This window comes from Anastrepha ludens, chromosome 3 (assembly GCF_028408465.1).
Source record: "Anastrepha ludens isolate Willacy chromosome 3, idAnaLude1.1, whole genome shotgun sequence".
In the NCBI taxonomy this organism is placed as follows: Eukaryota; Metazoa; Arthropoda; class Insecta; order Diptera; family Tephritidae; genus Anastrepha; species Anastrepha ludens.
In genome coordinates this window covers 122399175-122418772 of record NC_071499.1, presented here as the reverse complement: position 1 = coordinate 122418772, position 19598 = coordinate 122399175, and the positions used below count along the sequence as shown (strand labels likewise).

At 37.6% G+C, this 19598-nt stretch overlaps 1 protein-coding gene across 1 annotated transcript in view; it reads right to left on the bottom strand.

Moving 5' to 3' along the window:
- The window catches only part of LOC128858971 (high affinity cGMP-specific 3',5'-cyclic phosphodiesterase 9A), a 293177-nt gene that overhangs the window by 199958 nt on the left and 73621 nt on the right, over window positions 1-19598 (bottom strand). Inside the window, exon 4 of the mRNA XM_054095601.1 lies at window positions 14938-14973. The gene's annotated coding sequence lies outside the window, so the exon portion shown is untranslated. The remainder of the gene's footprint in view (window positions 1-14937; window positions 14974-19598) is intronic.

Here is a 19598-nt window from a genome sequence, read left to right as displayed (position 1 = left end):
AAAGTGGTGAGTCTTATTCTTCTTTTCTGATGAAGCTCATTTTCACATCGGGGGCTACGTCAATAAGCAAAATTGACGGATTTGGGGCTCAGAAAATCCATACTGTAGGGAAGCAAATGCATCCACGACGAGTCACTGTTTGGTGCGGTTTTTGGTCTGGCGGCATCATCGGGCCATTTTTTTTTCGAAAATGAGCAAGGAGCCGCGGTTATAGTAAATGGCGAGCATTACCGTGACATGTTCAACGAGTTGTTTCCAAAAATTGAATTGGCTACCGTTTTTGAAAACCGAATAATCAGCCGAAATTCCGATATCAATTGGCCACCTTGGAGCTGTGATTTAAGCCCGTTGGACTATTTTTTGTGGGGAGCCGTTAAGGACAAATGCTATGCGAACCATCCAGAGACGATTGATGCTTTAAAACACGAAATCAAAGTTGCCATTCATGAAATTGGAGCCCAAACAATCGAAAATGTGCTTAAAAATTGGGCTCATCGAATGGCCTACTGTAAAGCCAGTCGTGGCAGTCATTTGAACGATATTATTTTCCATTCATAAATGACAATGTTCAATCTTCAAAAAAAAATTTGAAAAAATATTGATTAATTTTTTTTTATAGCCGATTCAAAAAGCAAATTTTACATGGCCCACCATATATATACAATATGGTGGTTAAGTTTCAAGGGCCGGTGTTGATTTTAAATAATATACATTACAATATATTGTCATTTCTCCTTATTATGATAATATTGGTATGGCTCAATTACGTATGGAACAAAATATCGGTCAAATGGCCGCCGCGTCCTCGGCGCCATACCTCTATCCGATGGTCCAAATTTTCACTGAGGAATAATTGAGGTTCTATGCCGCTACTGTGCCGAATTATCTCATCCTTCAGCTCTTGAATTGTTGCTGGCTTATCGACGTACACCTTTTCTTTCAAATAACACCAAAGAAAGAAGTCCAACGGTGTCGTTGACCTTTAGTTGTGGTACACATTCAACATCGGCCTTTGAAATTTAACCACCCTTTATAATTGGCGCGTACACCCTTTTTGGATGTTTGGCCGAGCTCCTCCTCCTATTTGTGGCGTGCGTCTTGATGTTGCTGCACAAATAGAGGGACCTACAGTTTCAAGCCGACCGAACGGCAGATATTTTTATGAGGAGCTTTTTCATGGCAGAAATACACTCGGAGGTTTGCCTTTACCTGCCGAGGGGCGACCGCTATTAGAAAAAACTCAAATTAGTGAAGTAAAGCACAGCAGTTTTTCCTCAACAGTACCTGTGAACAGTGTAAGGTAGATTTTTCATAATCACAATATACTGATATTTAATTTCTTCGTATAGATACTAAATTTGACATAGTAAAGGGTGATTTTTTAAGATCTATAGGAAAGTTTTTCAAAAAAACACACGTAAAATTAAGAAAAATGCATTACATTTTTATTTAAATCGATAGTACAGTCCATATAATTTAATGTTTGAAGATTATTTCATGCAAATGTTGACCGCGACTGCCCTTCAAATGGTCCATCCGCTTAGTCCGATTTCGGTAAACTCTTTCCAATGTTTCGGCCGGTATTTCACATATAAATGCTTTAATGTTGTCTTCCAATGCGTTAATTGCAGCAGGCTTGTCTGAATAGACATGAGCTTTAACATAGCCCCACAAAAAGTAATCTAAAGGCGTTATATCGCACGATCTGGGTGGCCAATTGACAGGACCCGAACGTGAAATAAAATGTTCACCGAACTCGCCTCTCAACAAGTCCATTGTTACGTGTGCTGTGTGGCATGTGGCACCATCTAGCTGAAACCAAATATCATGCAAGTCAAGCTCTTGCATTTTGGGCAAAAAAAAGTTGGCTATCATTTCACAGTAGCACTCACCATTCACAGTTACGTTACGATTAGCAGCATCTTTGAAGAAGTACGGTCGAATGATACCTCCAGCCCATAAATCGCACCAAACAATGACCTTTTCTGGATACATTGGTAGCTCTTGCAATTCTTATGGCTGATCTTCCCTCCAAAATCGACAATTCTGCTTATTTACGTACCCATTGATCCAAAAATGAGCTTCGTCGCTGAACACAATTTTTCGATAAAAAAGTGGATCTTCGGCTAACTTTCCAAGAGCCCATTCACCAAAAATCTGCATCTGTATTTTGAAAGACTTCACACCTAAATCCACGTTGTTGAGTAACAGAGGCCGAATTGCTGTGAACGGCGACGAATCGATAATTGATGGTCATCATTAACACTGGCCGATACAGCTGCGATATTTCCTTCAGTTCGCACTCTACGTAAGCGTGTTGGTGGTTTGATGTGAAATAATGGAACTTTGGTTCTAAATTTAGTCACAATAGCTCGAATAGCCGCTTCAGTGGGTCGATTAAACTGACCATAAAATGGAAGAAGCGCGCGATAAACTTTCTTAACAGAACACGAATTTTTATAATAAAATTCAATAATTTGCAAGCGTTGTTCGTTTGTAAGACGATATATGGTTAAATTATAGACCAAACTGAAGATGTTTGACAGTGAAACACGAAACGTGCGTCAGCTGTTTAAACCAACTGTTTAAAAAGATAATAGCTAAAAAATCACCCTTTATATTTATAAAAATGTATCAATACACACCTGTTCTAACTGGAAATTAATTTGCAAATTTTAACTTCATTTTCACTGAATATGTATTTAAATATAATATTAAATATTATTTAATAATAATTTTGATGAACACGTGGACTACACAAATCCGCGTCGTTTTCTACGTGTCTAGGCGTCTGCGTCTCCTCGCCCCTGTAATATCACGCGCATGCGCGTGTATACGGATGTCACCATATGACATAGTCATATACTCTCTAATACGTATCTACTGAGTGGGAAGACTACGAAGCACCGCCGAGTGGCAATCGGTCGACAACAGAGTGGGGAGACTATGAAGCACTGCACAAAGCGGAGAAAGAGAATAGGTTGTATGCTGTAGGCTTATACATTTCGTAACGGTTTTTCGTAACGCTAGCTCGTGTGTCGCGGCTTTGAAATTATACCCTGACGCGCGTAAAGAAGTTTCACATCAAAAACAAATTTTATTATTAGAAGAAGCTGCCGAAATGAGAGCATTGTTGATTTAGGCTTCCTCCCATTCACCCTCTTACTCTTATTAGAATTGCGGGTATTTGCTTTGTGTGTATACGCATTCCTCGTTTATTAAAGCAAAGAAATGTAATAAATAAATAAATAGTAATAAGCAATCTTACTTTTTAGACAGATTTTTCAGATTTTTGCTGAATTTTGATTTGTACACAATTTTAAATTCGCCGAACTACCACTAGCAAATGCAATTTAAACAACGTTGAAAAAATGTTGAGAGCCTTTCCACCTCTTGAGCTGTCAAATTTCATTCGTATTTCACGGCCAATATGGATTCATATGAGTTTTCACAGCTATTTTATCAGATTACTATTTATGAATTTTTAAAAATTATTTTAATATTTTGAGTTGATTAAAACCCAAATACTTTTAGTATAGAATTAAATGTGTAAGTGTATGATGATTAAGCTTTTATACTGCCTAGCTGTAGTTTTAAAACTGAAAACGGCATAGATGTGAGAAGATTCCACGAAATTGCTTGTATACCCTTGTATATTGGCTTGACATGAAGAAGCATAGATAATGAAGACATTGTTCAAGGAAAATCCAAAGGAAATTGCAGTTATTATGGGCAACTTAAATGTTAGAATTTGAAGTACACAACTAAAGATCGAAGACATGCACACAACCACTTTCAAAGCAGATATCGGCAAATGGACCCCTAGAGATGACGTACTAAATAATGAAGGAAAAACTTCCTAATAAAAAAAAAGAAGATGGCACTGAATGAAATGAAAAATATAAATCTGCCACCAAAAGTAACGCTTAAAAAAAAGTATGTGTCAAAATATCAATTAAACCTAAACAAAAATTTAAATAAGCTGGTAAATCGGGAAGAAGAGTTTGGGCAGGAAGGGAAGTATCAGATTGCTTTGAAACCTGCACAGGTGGGCTTTTATATTTTATTTTATTTTACAACGATTTGTTTGCTTTTTTCAAAAGGTAAGTATTCATTCGATAGAACTCTTTCTGCTCTACAAACCCATGTTAATTGTATTTTCGAGTTATTTAATTTGCTACAGGAGGCAAAAATCAACACTTTCGATACCTGCTCTTCTTTGCTCTTCATCGAGGTCAAAAAGCTGTCAAAGCTGCCGAACAGCCCTGAACATTTGCGACGTGTGTGGAGAGGCTGTCATAGGCGAGTCTACAGCACGGAAAGGGTTTGCAAAGCTCAAAAATGGCAACTTTGACGTCGATGACCCGTCCAGCAGCGGAAGGCCTTCTGAATTCGATGAAGCACGTTTCAAATCTCTTTTGAAGGCGAACGGACGCTAAACCAGCCCTGAACTGGCGGAAAAAATGAACTCCGATCATAAAACGATTCTCAATCAACTTCATTTAATGGGATTTACTGAAAAATCGGAAACCTGCGTGCCCTACGAGCTCAATGAAAAAACAAAGAAAATCGCCTTCAAATTGCTTCTCAGCTTCTCGCCCGCCATCAAGCAACACGCGGTCATAACCAGCGGTTTTTGTATCAAGTCATCACGAGAGATGAAAAGTGATGCCTTTACATCAGTATATGAAACAAAGAAAGTAGTGGGTGGCAGAGCCGAGAGCCAAGGCTCCATCCAAAGGCGATCATGATACGTGTTTGGTGGGACTGAGAGGGCATGGTGCACTGGAAATGATCAAAAAGAATGGCGCGACCAACAAGGAGCTCTACATTGCCCAGCTACACCTCGTGCATGAGGCTAGTCGACTGAAAATACCTGATCGACATGATCATTCTATACTCCTTCAAGACAACGCCAAGCTCCATCTTGCCGCGCTCCAAGAGCTCGAATGGGACGATTACCAGCTTTTCCGCTCCCTGTCGGACCAGGCGATTTTTGGCGGAGCGACATCAACACATTGGTCAAGAGGCGGGAAGAGGTTGAAAACAGCAACGGGGAATATATAATTGATTAACTTATTGATATAATTATTGTTTTTTGTTTAAATAAAGTCTTTGGTAAAAACGCTCGAAATTATTCCTCAACCTAATGTATTGGTAATGGTAATGATAATGGTTGTACGGGTTAGGCTAAGGCATTTATGCTCTGCGACCAGATTGATCTATTGTGCGCCCCTAATTACTTAAGTATAATTATTTACTATACCGAGGAGTCGAACCAGCTCCTTAGGAGGGAGCAATTGTAAGTCTTCCTGCTCCAGAAGGTACGAGCCCAGGATTCTGTGTCTCCTGTGGCCTAATGCCTCACAGTTGGTGATTAAGTGTTCCATATACTTCTATTCATCACAGCAGAACCTGCATGATCTTGAACCTAATGCATTAAATGGCCAAATTGGACAACGCTAACTGGTTTTATAGAATTTATGTAATTTTGTAGAATTCTTAATAGCAGAGTTCAATTATTATTTTATTCAAAATCTGTGGCAGACAACATCGGCATTGTCACAAGCATTCTTTTTTATTTTTATATGTTAAATGCAAATTAAATCTAAAAATACACTACTACTACCCAATGCCTAATAATATAGCTTAACATTTCGCTCCTTTGAATTCAAAATTAAATATTTTAGACTTAAGCCATATTATATGTGTCGTCATAAAAACATTGCCGCACAGTCATTCTGGTGGTTTAAGCAACTTTTTTATGAGAGTTTAAGAATTTAACCAAACCGTGCACCTACTTATTCGTTTCTTTATGAGCTGCAGAAAATTATTTGCGGTATTTGCCATATTATTAGAAAATAATTTTGTTGACCTCAGCATACTTTCCCACTACTACTCCATTGTGCTCAAGCTAATTCCATTGTGCTCGTGCTTGCGCTCGTACGCCCCTCAAAAAATCTCCCTGATTGAGATTGAGGCACTCGCTAACATTGCCAACTGAAAAGCAATTGCATTCGATCGTTGCAAGTAATTTCATATATTTCGCGTGCGTTGCCAGGATAATAGAGTCACACACACACATACATGCAGGCGCAACAAAAATGCAACAAATACTTACCTACTTTTCCAACCTAAAGAATAGAAGCTACGAAAAATTGTTAAACCACGAGCAGGCACACTCACACACATTGCTCTACTCCACCCTACTGCGCTGCGTGCGCTTGCATTGCAGCCAATTGTTGTTGTTGTTGTTATTGTAGCTTGTGTCGCTCGTAGCCGCAAGGAGTAACTCGGAAGAAATAGCCGCAAGATTGCCATAGCAATACGACGTTTCCGCTGCGGGTTTGAAGGAAATTGCTTTTTGAAATTTCACAAAGTGTGTGTGTGGCTACATAAATGTACGGGTGCAAAGAAAAAGCTGGTAGCGCAAAGGTTGCCAAAGTGAGTGGCACTCATTGTTCTTTACTGTTTGCTGTTTGCTTTTTTTTCACCCACATACGAGTACCTTTCATGCTTTCAAGAAATGAATAAAAATTTTTAGAAGACGAGCACACGGAGTGAGCCACACAGGCATATTTTTGCAACCTCAATAACACTTGCACGCGGCATGATTACTTCTTGTGGCCTTCTTTTGCTTTTATAAAGGCACACACTTACGTAAATTTCATTACTTTCTTGCAATGAGTACCTTTTTCCGTACTTTCTGCAAATTATTTACATTTACAAAAAAAAATATATCGATGGCAAAACTAATAGCAATAATCTTAAAGTGGCGGGTAAATTCTACAATAGTTAGAAAAGAAATTGTCACATTGCAGTTGAAATATCTGAGAATTGAATGTTGAATATAATCAAGAACTCTACCCCAAATTTTTCTCAAACTAGTTAATCCATAAGAGCACTGAAAAGAACGAAATAGTCCCTATTTATCTACGTTGACGTTTATTTGCGGTTTTAGGTGGGTCATAGCGTTCTGCTGACTCGCATACCCCTCTGAAACCTCCATCTACAATCCGCGATTCGTAGGTATGTTGAGCAGACTGCATTCTTGATTACTCCCAGTGGTGTGAATACTGATTCTGCAAGAATGTTACCCATAGCAGATTCCCCTCCTGCTCGTTTATCTGCCTTTTCTGTTCCTTCAATGTTCCGATGTCCTGGAACGCAGATTAAAGTGCGTCTGTGTCAGAAGAAAACAACCGGTTTTTTTCTTGTAACTTCAAGATATATTTCGTTCTGCTTTTTGCTGCATAATAGTCCCACTCAAGCGCTACGACGCCATGCTAACTCAGGTTAGTGTCGTTCGAAACTTTCCGGTAAACGCAACCTAACAAAAATGAGTGAGAAGTACGCGAAGCAATTCGATGCGGTATTTTTATGCACGCATTCGAAAGAGCCCAAATCATCTTACGCCGTAGCTGCAAAAATAATAAAAAATCAAAAAAAAATTATTATGATGTGGAATCAGCGGTATAAGGTATACAAAATGTTGATGATTTTTCCGAGCGCGGCTTCAAGCGATTGCCGACAAAAAAGCAGGATGAAGTGATCGTCCAACTTTTTAAGCGGGACCCTTCTGCGTGACTACGCCAAGAGCGATCAGTTCTTGCTAAAAAGGCAATAGATGTGAGTATCAACAGCATCAAATGTCGACTGAAAGAGGCGAATATATCCTACTGTGCCATATCATCAAAACCACTGCTCTCAGAAAAACACATTGAGAAACAACAAAACAAGAAATTGGCGTCACAGTATTGGACTGGCCTTCCCAGTCCCCAGACACCAAACCCATTGAAAATGTCAGGGGAACTATGAAAACGCATCTTGCCGGAAGGCCAGTCCATGATTTAAAGCAACTCGTGCGTCAAGTTCGCGAAATCTAGTCCTCTTTGTCGACGAGCTACGCAGAAAATCTGGTTCCAAGCATGCCGAGAAGATGTCAGGCTATACTCGACAACGATGAAGACTACACTACATTGAGTTATTACTACTCGTAGTTTTGTTCATACTTTTATGTACATTTTTTTTAAATGTATATCTTTTATACTTTATGAATAATCGCGGTTCATTATTTCTGACACAAACTGTATACAAACTTTGCAAAAATAATTTGCTTGCTTCTATGGTTGTACGTCTTTGACCACGTTCTCGTGGAGGTTTGGCATCCACAAGACAACGTGAGTAAATACGCCTAGAATTAAAAAAAAAGTACATTTTTTTTGCAGATTATTATTTTTTATAGTTTTAGGCGTAGTTCTGTGGAAGTCGATTGTAAAAATTCCCCATAGAGCCAAAGTTATGTTGGAAAATGTAACTTCCCGACGAGAGTAGGATGCGCACAGGTAGCTGTCCTTCGTTCCAGCACCAGCCTCGAGCGAAGTTTAAACTCGTTCCTTTCGAAACTACTTTTTCCGGCACGGTTTGCATGATAACTCACACAGTTTTTTAGTTTACTAGAGAAACTGACCGCACTAAATTCCGCAAGCCATTTTAATCTAACACTTGCCTGCTTTTTCATTTCTCGAAACACCTCCATGTCAGTACTCAAAGCCGCATGAAGTTTTTGGGACGTACTATGGAAAAACTTGGCAATTCATACTGTAATCGAGGGCTAGTGGAGTTGATGAGAGACAAAGTTGAATTTTTCAAATGGGAAATGGAAAAACCCAAAAGAAGGAAAATATATCGATTACTTTTCATTCATCTTAAGACCTCAAGTATCTCGGATGAACAGAGCAGGGAAAAGCAAAATCATCACGGAACCATCTCAAACAATTACTTTCCCTTTCAATTCATAAAATTTCGCGTTATTTCTTCTCATTTTAAACACCCACATCTTTAGATATATCCACTAATTTGCATACGAATTTTATTTCTAGTTCATTCAATTAATCGCATATACAATTTGCAACATTGACATGCAAAAATATATACTTTCACTATGCACGCGTGCATAGCATAGGGGATTTCCAACGTCGCTCAAGCTTTGCATGTTCCGACACAAGGCGTGAAGTTATGTAATTGGCAAATTGTCTACAAGAAATCAACACATCAGAGATATTGAAGCCCACGTGCGTAAACGACCAAAATTGAATGTTTGTTGGGGATTCGAGTGATGTGTGTGCGTTTGGCTTCGTGTGTGTGTAACTTTGAATTTGGCCAAAAGTGTGTTGATTACATTTCGAGTATGTGATGAAAATCGCTTTATCTATACAGTCTTAACAAATATTTACGAGAATTCACAGTGGAAGGGCGCACAGCAAATGAATGAAAATGGTAATAAATGTAAATGAGAATGTGAAAGGGCACCTCTTGGATAGAGAGTACATAAATAAGGATCACTTCACGAATTCATGTGTTCATAGAAAGTGAAGAGAAATTAAAAGAAAACAAGACCGCCTGTGAGTGAAAATAAGATTAATTGGAGGTGCATAAAGGTGGTTGAGCAATGGAAGGGCGTGAAAAATCTTGTCACAAACGGACAAGAAAGGTGCCTTGAATAAATCGTTAGTAATTGTAGCAGTCCCCACTAGACTTTTCAAATATTTTTTTTTTATTTATAATTGGCGCATACACCCTTTTTGGCTGGTTGGCCGAGCTCTTCCTTCTATTTGCGGCATGCGTCTTGACTTAGATCCATAAATGCAGGAACCTTCAGTTTCAAGCCGACTCCGAACAGCAGATATTTTTTATGGGGAGCTTTTTCATGGCTCGGAGGTTTGCCATTGCCTGCTGCTATTAGAGAAAACGTTTTCTATCATTTTGGTGTTTCATGCTTGGACATTCGAATTTATGCACTTCCGAATGTTAGTGCGTCAACCCATTCGGCTACGGCGACCACCTGTTCAAATTAGACTTAGCAAATGTACGAAGCAGTCGTTGCCCATGCCATGAATAGGTGAAAAGCTACGAGCTATAGGTCTGATATCTGATGCTTGTTGTACCTTCTATGATGAGCTCTCCTTCAAGTTTTCATATTATTTCTTCCAAGCAAAGATGTCGACTATCAAGGAACCAGTCGACTACCCAACTACCTTACCATTCCGTAACTCTTTACAATATAAACATTTATTTAATAGACAAATAGTAATGGCACTAAACTTATTACTGCTGACGGATAAGCTACCTAGGCAAGACACACTTGAGTTGATTTATCCATGCTAAAGGAGAGTGAGCGAATTCTTAGTGACCCTCTTCCTGTGATCTGCTCTCGATGAGATGGGCTTTAAATCACCTAAGCTACCCACTCTTAAGCTGGCGTGAACGCAACTCTTTTTAATGGCGACGGTCTTAAGTGCACTTTTTTTCAATGGGCATCCATTCTATGAGATTCTACACAACTTTGAGTGCTTGAGTTGTTTAAAGAATATTGATGTGGAATCTTTTCAGCATCTACTTCTTATCTACCCTTCTTTGATGCTGCAAGGATTCAGCTATTTTGGAGTGATATTATTTGAATGCTAGCCACCTGAATCTTCTAAGATGCATGCAGCATTTTTCTATCCTTAATTCCGTGAACAGCCGAGTATCTGCCTTGTATATTTTTCTTTCCATTATTGTTTTTACGCCGTCCTACGTGAAGGCGCTATCTGCTAGCTTGCAAAACATTGAGCTTCTCCAAGTATTCTTCGGCCCACCGCGAATTCTATTCCCTTCCGGTTTTCAGTCTCGCACCATTCTGGTGGTTTTCTAAGCCTGTGACCTATTGATCGCCATTTACTGCGTTTGATTTGGCATAACATGGGTTCTTTGGCATAATATGGGTTCTTCATTTGTTGACGGAAGATTGTAACCTCTGTGTGATGGTATTACAGACCAGCCTTGTTTCACTTCTGTACAACATTATTGATTTCAGACATGAGCTGAATATTCGCAGCTTAGAGCGCATGCAGATTTGCGAACCCGCCCAAATTGAATACATCCTTTCGAAGGCCATCCTTGCTCTGTTTAGTCTACAGTTGATATCTGCCTCTATACCACCGTCAGGACAGCCGTCAAACATTGCTTTATTGTGGTTGACTCTCACACCCATGGTCTTAGCAATGTTGGCATCCAGTCCGTCAGTGGGCGCCAGTGTTACTAGTCTGCTCCCCTTCGCTTGCATGTCAGTGAATTTGTGAGAGAGGAGGTAGATGTCATCGGCGAAGTCCAGGTCCTCATGATGTCTGGCGAAACTCCATATGATGCCGCTTTTATGCAGGGTCAATTGACTCATGACGTAATGTAAGACAATGGCGAAGAGAAAGAGCGACAGGACCCAACCTTGTCCGTTGGTGTTTAGTGGGTCGCTGATATTGCCGTTATGGGTCAATGCCAGCTTGAAGTCCTCATAAAGGCCTCTGATGAGGCGGATTATCTTAGCGAGAACTTCCTTCCAACTCAACGTAGCATACAGAGCAGGGAGCGCCACTTAACTGATTGCTTTACTATGATGCAAAGTGTCTTGGCTTTGTCAACACAGCTTCGGTGAGCGTAATTCAGCTTACTCATCTCTTCAAGAGCGTAGAGGGCGCTGAGCAGTGTTATTCCTCGCCCATTGCCGCAGTCACGCAAATCGCTTTTCTTGTACCGTTTCACGATTGACACCTTTTGTCCAGGACGGAGGCAGCTTTTTATTGTCTCAGGCAACAATGATGTTGGGACGAAGAATTTCCATCTTCCGCCGCGGCTTTGTTGAGCTTCAGCTCCTTAATTTCATCCTTGATCTCCGCTAGTCCGAGGCAGAATGTTTTTTTTCTTTTTTGTTGCTGCTTGCTGTGCTGCACTACAAAACTCGATTCACTGCTAAGAGCAATGTTGCTAATAGTTTTAAAGTGTTCTTTCCCTCTACACATGTGGCCGCCATTGGAAGTTAGTAAAGCATCATTCAGGTGCTATGGTATTCACATGTCAGCTGCTTAAACCCAATATTGTGCATACTGGCAGCTGCAGCAATGTACTTAAAAATTTAGTTGAAAGAATGGTCCACCGCCGGGTCTACTGAGGTATGGTTTTAATGAACCTGTAATTCCAGCAAGAGTTGTATGATTTATTAAACTATTTTTTGCACCAAGACTAATTAAAAACTTATGCAATGGTGTTTGTTTAACAGTTTTTTGAAAGAAGAAAGCTCTCAAAGGCGCACCCTTTATTTAAGTAAAACTTACAAACACTTCACAAAGTCAATTTAACAAATGAATATTCAATGGAGTGCAAGCACAAATAAATAATAATATGAAAAATATGATCGAGAACTTTATTAAACAAAGTACTGATTTCAGATTGTTTGCAGCTCTTCAAAAAAATGTATTATTTTTATTATATTTTGTTAATACCCATATGAGCATTTAAACTGCAATAAAAATAATGCAGCATGTAACAAAGTGAGTCAAATGACACTTGTACGGCACTTGAATGATTTAATGAGTGTAAATAGGAATACAAGTGTTCATCAAATGCAATCATTGTTTCACAAATTTTCTAGAAATTCATTTAGCAACTCATATTTTTATTAAATAAATTTGATGATAACAAAATGCAAACATACTTCATAGTGCTTCAGTCAAAGGAGGCAGCCAGTCGGGCATTATATTGGTAGGTATAAATGTACATATGTATGCACAGGTGTAGGTATATATGAATGTGCGTTACGGTGGCCAACTAAAGCAAAAATTTGGAATATTAAAATTCTGCCCCATAATTTGAGTTTTGTTTATGTAAGTTAAAGTTTACTATTTTGGAAGATTTTAGTTCAAAAGTGATGAATTTGCAGGTATATAATTTTTTAAATGATGAATTAAAAATAATAAAAACACATTATTTGAGTTCTAACTAAAACACATCACTCACTATATTTTATAAACTACAATTAATTTCTTAGAACACCTATAAACCGCCTTCGATTCGCCACTTCTCTACTCGCTATCACTCACGAAAATCTATCTTGATGAAAAATGTTTGCATGTGAGCTTTCACAACAACAACATAGTTGAAAGCAAACACAAATCTATCGAACAGAATTCGCCACTAGCAAACTGGTATAACTCACTATTTTCATTGCTGCCAAAACTTTCTTTTCAGATATGAGGCAAGTTTCGTTAGACTGTTGCCATAACCTAAGAAATGATCCATCGCGCCCTCTAAATCATTTTTAAAACATCTAAAAAAATAGAACATAATATTTTTCATATAAAAAAGCACATCCCTGAGTGAAAATATTTATCTTATTTTTTTTTTTCGATTACCACCCTAATGTGCATATGAAAACACCAAGCGAAGTGCTTGTGCGTGCTGTAGCTTAAAGACGTATAGCCGCACAATGCGGCCGATTCCCAAAAAGCTGGCCAAAAGTCGAAAAAAAAAAGTTTCTAGATAGAGTTTTTTTGTCTTTGGGTTGGCTACAGTAATGCCTTAAGTAGTGAAAACCGTTCATAGCAACGCCTTGTACCCTAAGTATCCTCTGTATTTTCAGTCGCAACGTGGCCCTCGTTTGAGCATCGTATTACTGTCGATGAATAGTGAAAGTTGTACACATTTGAAAGATTTTGTAATGGAGTAACTTGAACAAAACCAAATGGAATCATCTTCGGAAGGTTAGTAAAATACGAGAAATCTTTAGTACATATCAATACCTCGACACAAAATTTTTAGCTGCAGCAATACGTAGATACATTTTTTGCAATTTTTTTTATAAAATTTGAGTTTTCAAACTGTATAGTAATACAACGCCGTCATATGCCGCTTTGAAACCTATTAAAGGTTACTCAAAAAAGTAATGGTTACTGAATAAAACACTTGCTACCTTGCGACCCCGAAAACATATAAATTTACATGCATCTTGATTATGTTCTTGAATATACGCTATTTCACGTGAGGGGGTGGCCAATAGGGGTGGAAGGGGGTGGATTTTCAAAATTTTAAGATCAAATTCGTAATCAGGGGCCCCAACAACCCCCGAGTAAGAAATTTTGAATCAATTACTTAATTTTTTGAGTTTTGGCCAGCTTTTCGGGAATCGGCCGCACTGTGCGCCGCCTTACCTGTTTTCCACCCAACGCTGGTGCGGTTGAAAATGATCGATTCACGCTAGCCTATAATACCACAGACTTCACTTTTTTTTTGTTCGTTTGTTCTGCTGCGGTCGTTAACCAAAATAAATAAAAAAAAAGGGGGAAATAATCAATACACAACAAGTTGCTTGTACGAATAGGTGGGTACCCCAGTGCGTATACTTGTTGCGCCGCAGACAAAAATATAAAAAAGTGATTAAAAATATAGGAGCCTTTAAAATAATGTTTGGCTTGCTTGTGCCTCGCTTAATATGTTTATAGATTTAAATATGTATATATCTTTTAAATTTATTTTACAGCTGAGCGCACTATACTTGATGCTTCAGACGCTTCTTGGAATCATCGTACTGATGATGCATTTTGATATACCTATATCAAAAATGCATTGCTGCTAAGAGCGCTCTAACAGGCTGCTTACTATATAACAGATAATGTTAGATTATGTTACACTTACCCACTAGCTCCACTAGGGAGACAATGTGAGGCAACCATTGAGGCTCGATTTGTGAAGTGCGCTTTTTCTAAAGACAGAATCAGTTCAATAGCAGAAATCTAAAGTTGACAATTTCATTCGTTATGACTAACTAAACATTTAAACATTTAATCAATTGATATCTGTTGAACGAAAATATTGTCGTGTTTTAATCTATCCTGCATTTTCGCGAAAACGCACAAGATAAGTCCGGTAAAATTAGCGTAGTAAAGAACGTGTTTTCAGTAAAACAAACGCCTCTCGTGCGCTTACGAAAATAATATTCAATCTAATTGGAATTTGAGAAGCATAACATTTTCTATGGATTTCCGACTATGATGGATTCACCTAGTCTACACATAAAAATTAAATTTATCTATTTTATTAATATAAACAATTTTTTACACTACTTACATGCTCTTGAAATTAATATGACAGCTTAGAAAATGTCTGAAAAGAAAAACATGTTCATTATTAATTTACTTATGATACATAATCAGTGCGTGAAGAACTTTCAATATAAATTTAACAAAAATTGTATATTCAGCAATTTTATGCATGTACTTGATATTCCATGTGCACATGTGCAAGTATGCAGGCACACACAGATATGCATACTTATGCGCACCTCAAAATAAATTTATTTTTGATGAACCTGGGTTTGAAAATTTATTGAAAATTTTTTCACAAAGAATTTTATTTACTTATTCACATTTCTCCCACTAAACGCTTTCTTGGCGTTTTTTCGTTAGAAGCATCTCGAAACACGCTCAAGACAAATTATAAAATCCAGAGTGCTCAAATCCTGCTGTGCGAAAAATTGAATTTCTTCTGCACGATACTGCAGGGCAAAGTAGAAAATGTTTGAGACGAGTTGGAGCAGGTAGAAAGATATGAAAGCGGTGGATACGTACGCTGCGTCATAAATGAGTTTTAGAGTAGTCAAACGCAAAATGTTCATGGATAAATGAAAAATTAACGGGAAATGAAAAAATCTTTAATAAATATAAAATAAAATATAACTATGTAAAAAAATTTTAGAAAAACCAAACTAAATTAAATATAATCAAATGAAATAAAATTAAATAAAATAAAATGACATGCTTTAAATCAAATAAATAGAAAAACATAATATAAAATAATAAAATAAAATAAAATTTAATAACTTAACTTGACATAACATTACAGAACGTAACAGAACATTCATAAATAATAGAATAAAATAATAATGACATAATATAACGTAGCATACCATAACATGCCTAACATAACATAACATAGCATAACATAATAAAACATAGCATAACAGAACATAACATAACGTAAGATAATACTAGTTAGCACAACAAATATAACATAACAAGTTGAAAATAACAGAATATAACATAACATAAGGGAACATAAGTGAACATAACATAACATAAGTTAATATGATATAAGTGAGCATAACCTAAACATAGCCCAACATAAGATAACATAACAAGCGGAACAATCATCACTTACACAAAATAGCATAGCAGAAAATAGCATAATATAACATAAGGTAACATAACAAACAATCATTACATAAATCAACATAACATAATAAATACAATATAACATAAGTTCTCATAAGATAACATAAAGTAACATAACTTAATATAAAAAAGCAAACATAACACAACGTAACATAAGACAGCATAAATTAATATAACAAACATAGTATAGGATACCACACTTTAGCATACTATTCCAAGGCATGCCAAAAGTTAACGTAACAAGCATAGCATAACACACTTTTGCATAACAAACATAACATAACACTCCAAGGCATAACATAAGATGGCATAAGTTACCATAACAAACATAGCATAACATACCACACTTTAGTATAAGAAACATAACATAACATTCCAAAGCATAAGAGAACATAGCTAAACATTCATTGTATAATAAAACTTAACATACAATAACACAACATAAAATAACATTACTCAGCATCAAATAAGTTAAAAAACAAAAAAAATATTGTACAATATTCCTCCAGAGCAAAATTCAAATCTCTTCAAAGTGCCGTTTCTATAACTGTAAAATTAAAATAGTTGCAAAACTCGCGTCGACAAAAATCAGCGCAGCAAAACCCACCTAACTTAGCTCTACAACTGCAATTGCTTTTCTTGTTTATTTTTATTGCAATTTGGTGATGTATAAAATTCAATTACAATACAAAATCACAGCTTAAAAAAATCCAATGATGCACAGCGAAAGCAACTACACAACCACAAATCAAAAAACTGTATTATTATTACTCTCGCACAGTTTATTGTGAGTGAATATGCATGTGTATGTGGCTTTCTCTTTGTCCGCTATTCCAGTTAGTTAATATACATATTCTGAAAAGCACAAAAAGCATAGATGTCAATAAATATCCACTCACACACCCTCTCCTAACTATTGCTTTTCAATATTTCACTACCGTCGATTTACGCGAACTTGTTGGCAATTAAATTTTATAACCATAACAAATGGTTACGTCCAATCTGCAATCTGGAGGAAGGGGCATCTGCCCAAATACCTAAATGCTCTTTTTAATATTTATGTAGCAATAATTTGAATTAAGCAAGTGCTTTGAGGCATTTCGGTGCAGTGTAAGTTAACTGAAGAAATTATATTGATTTAAACTAGAATAGAAGAGCAACTCCTCCTATCACTTGCTGATGAATTATTTTGTTTTGTAATAGCAGTCGCCCCACGGCAAACCTCCGAGTATATTTCTGCCATGAAAAAGCTCCTCATAAAAAACCATTTGGCTCAAAGCTGTAGGTCCCTCCATTTTTTGGATCAACATCAAGACGCACGCCACAAATTGGATGTATTGCTAGATGTTATGCGAATTTACCACTTCTTTTATTACTTTATCTTTCTCTCAAAAAAACATTCTCGCCATATTCGTGCATGAAACGTGAAATTCAAGAAGAAAATATTTTTCTTTTAGTAGTCGATAAGCAATAGACGATCTCTGAGCCCAACGCTGCCATATAAAATCCATCTACTCTTCGGGGAGGGCCTACAGTTGTAGATTCCTGCATTTGTAGCACCACATCAATACGCCGACAGGGAGCAACATTTGTCTACTCGACCTTCTGACCTTGCATCATTAAGTAAAAGAATATCTCTTTCCCTTACTTTCTCCCCACTCCCCTTCCCTCTACGCCTCCATTTCCCTCCCCCTTTCCCTCATCAATATCAATCTAAACACCACCAACGCAAAGCATTTTAGGCAATTACCGAAAATATTGCAAGCCTTACAAAGAGCTAAAAACAAAAAAAAACACATCTTCTCTTCACATCCTCTACATTGCAGCACCACCTAAACTCCTTGTCACATTTGACAAAATTGTGTGAATTTACGTAGTCAAAGGTGATCACACACGTACATAAAGTTCAGACAGCCCAAACAGCCAATCAGACAATCCGTGCGTTGAACTCTACTTTGCGGGTGGAAACATAATAAAAAAACTTTTTACCTGTTTGCCTTTGTCATTTTGATAGCACCCAAATTCGCTTTTCTTTGTTGGCAAACGTCTGGTTTGCCTAGCGCATTGTGTTAGTGTATTTGTGTGCGCTTCATTGTTTTCTTAATTTTTATCTGGGTAAATTTTGTTTGTCAAATTACCGGCATGCTTTCACCTTTTTTGCGAGTGACGAAATCAAGCTGCTTCTTTTAGTCACTCAAATTAGCGAATTTAATTTTGAAAAACAAAGCTTAAGGTGTGTTGAATAAAAGTCCATTGAAGAGGTGTTAAGTATCTTTTTAGGAGCGAATTGCTAGTGCAAATTTGAATCATCCGACAAATCTCGTATAAGAAGCAGCTGAACGACTGCAAGCAAACATCTGCGCGTAGTGCGGCGCCATGCACTGAGTTTTGGAGCCACTACGTAAGAGCCCATTGTAGAGGTTTGATAAGCCTCTAACGGGATCCACAGCCTTTTCACGACAATGACTGGAAACAAATTGAGTATTATTAATAAAAAATTGGTTGTTATGAATATACTTGGATCTTGAATGGTTCGAGATTCTTTGGTAAACCTGAATATGTATCCTCCAATTTGAGAGAACGAATTTTACTTACCTAACATTCGTAACCTTGCTCTAGCAAAGGCAGAACACTCACAGAGAAAATGCTCAGGGCTATCCGCCTCTTCCAAGCATGAAAAGCAAATCGGGTCCTCCAATGGAAGTCATATGCTGACCCCATGGAAAATGTCCTGTAATACTACCGACCTTCAACTGAACGTCTTTTCCTCCAAGTTTTAGAAGAAAGCTCAACAGTTTTCTGTTCAGGCTTGTCGCTAAACAATTTGCAGTTCTGCAGCTCTCTAGACAGGAGCATCGCTCTTTATGTAAATTGCATACATAATCGCTGATCCCATTCATAGAGGTTGATTCACCTCGTTTTATCCCTTAGTTGTAATAATCATAGCATCAAAAACATGAAAATTAATCGATTGATTCGATAGAGGTTTGAACAAGACCTTCTCTCTGTGTGAAACAATAAATCACGTCTACTGAATGCAGCAAAGAATGTCATTGGAAAAATTGAAACGCAATTGGTATTATGGAGGATGGTAGCAGAAGGAACAGAGAGTGACTTTCGCGGAAAGGTAGGCAAATGAAAGAAGCCAAATTATGGTTGGGCGAAAAATTGGCGCCGTAGTTGACTGACTGGTGCGTGACTACAATCCGGGAGACAAAGGTTCGAGTCTCCGTGCAAAGCAAAATTAATTTAAAGTTTTTCCAAAAGCAGTCGCCCCTCGGCAGTCAATAGCAAACCTCCAAGAGTATTCTGCCATGAAGCAGCTCCTCATAAAGAAACCACTTGCTGTTCGGAGTCGGCTTAAAACTGTAGGTCCCTCCATTAGTGGAACAACATCAAGGAGCGCACCACAAATATGAGTATGAGCTCGCCCAAACACCTAACAGAAGTGTACGCGCCAATTAAAAAGTTAAAAAATAGTGATCTCCATGGTGATCTAGAACAAATCTATGTTGGAAAAAGTATTATTTGATTTATGAAATATACTTTTTTGTAGAA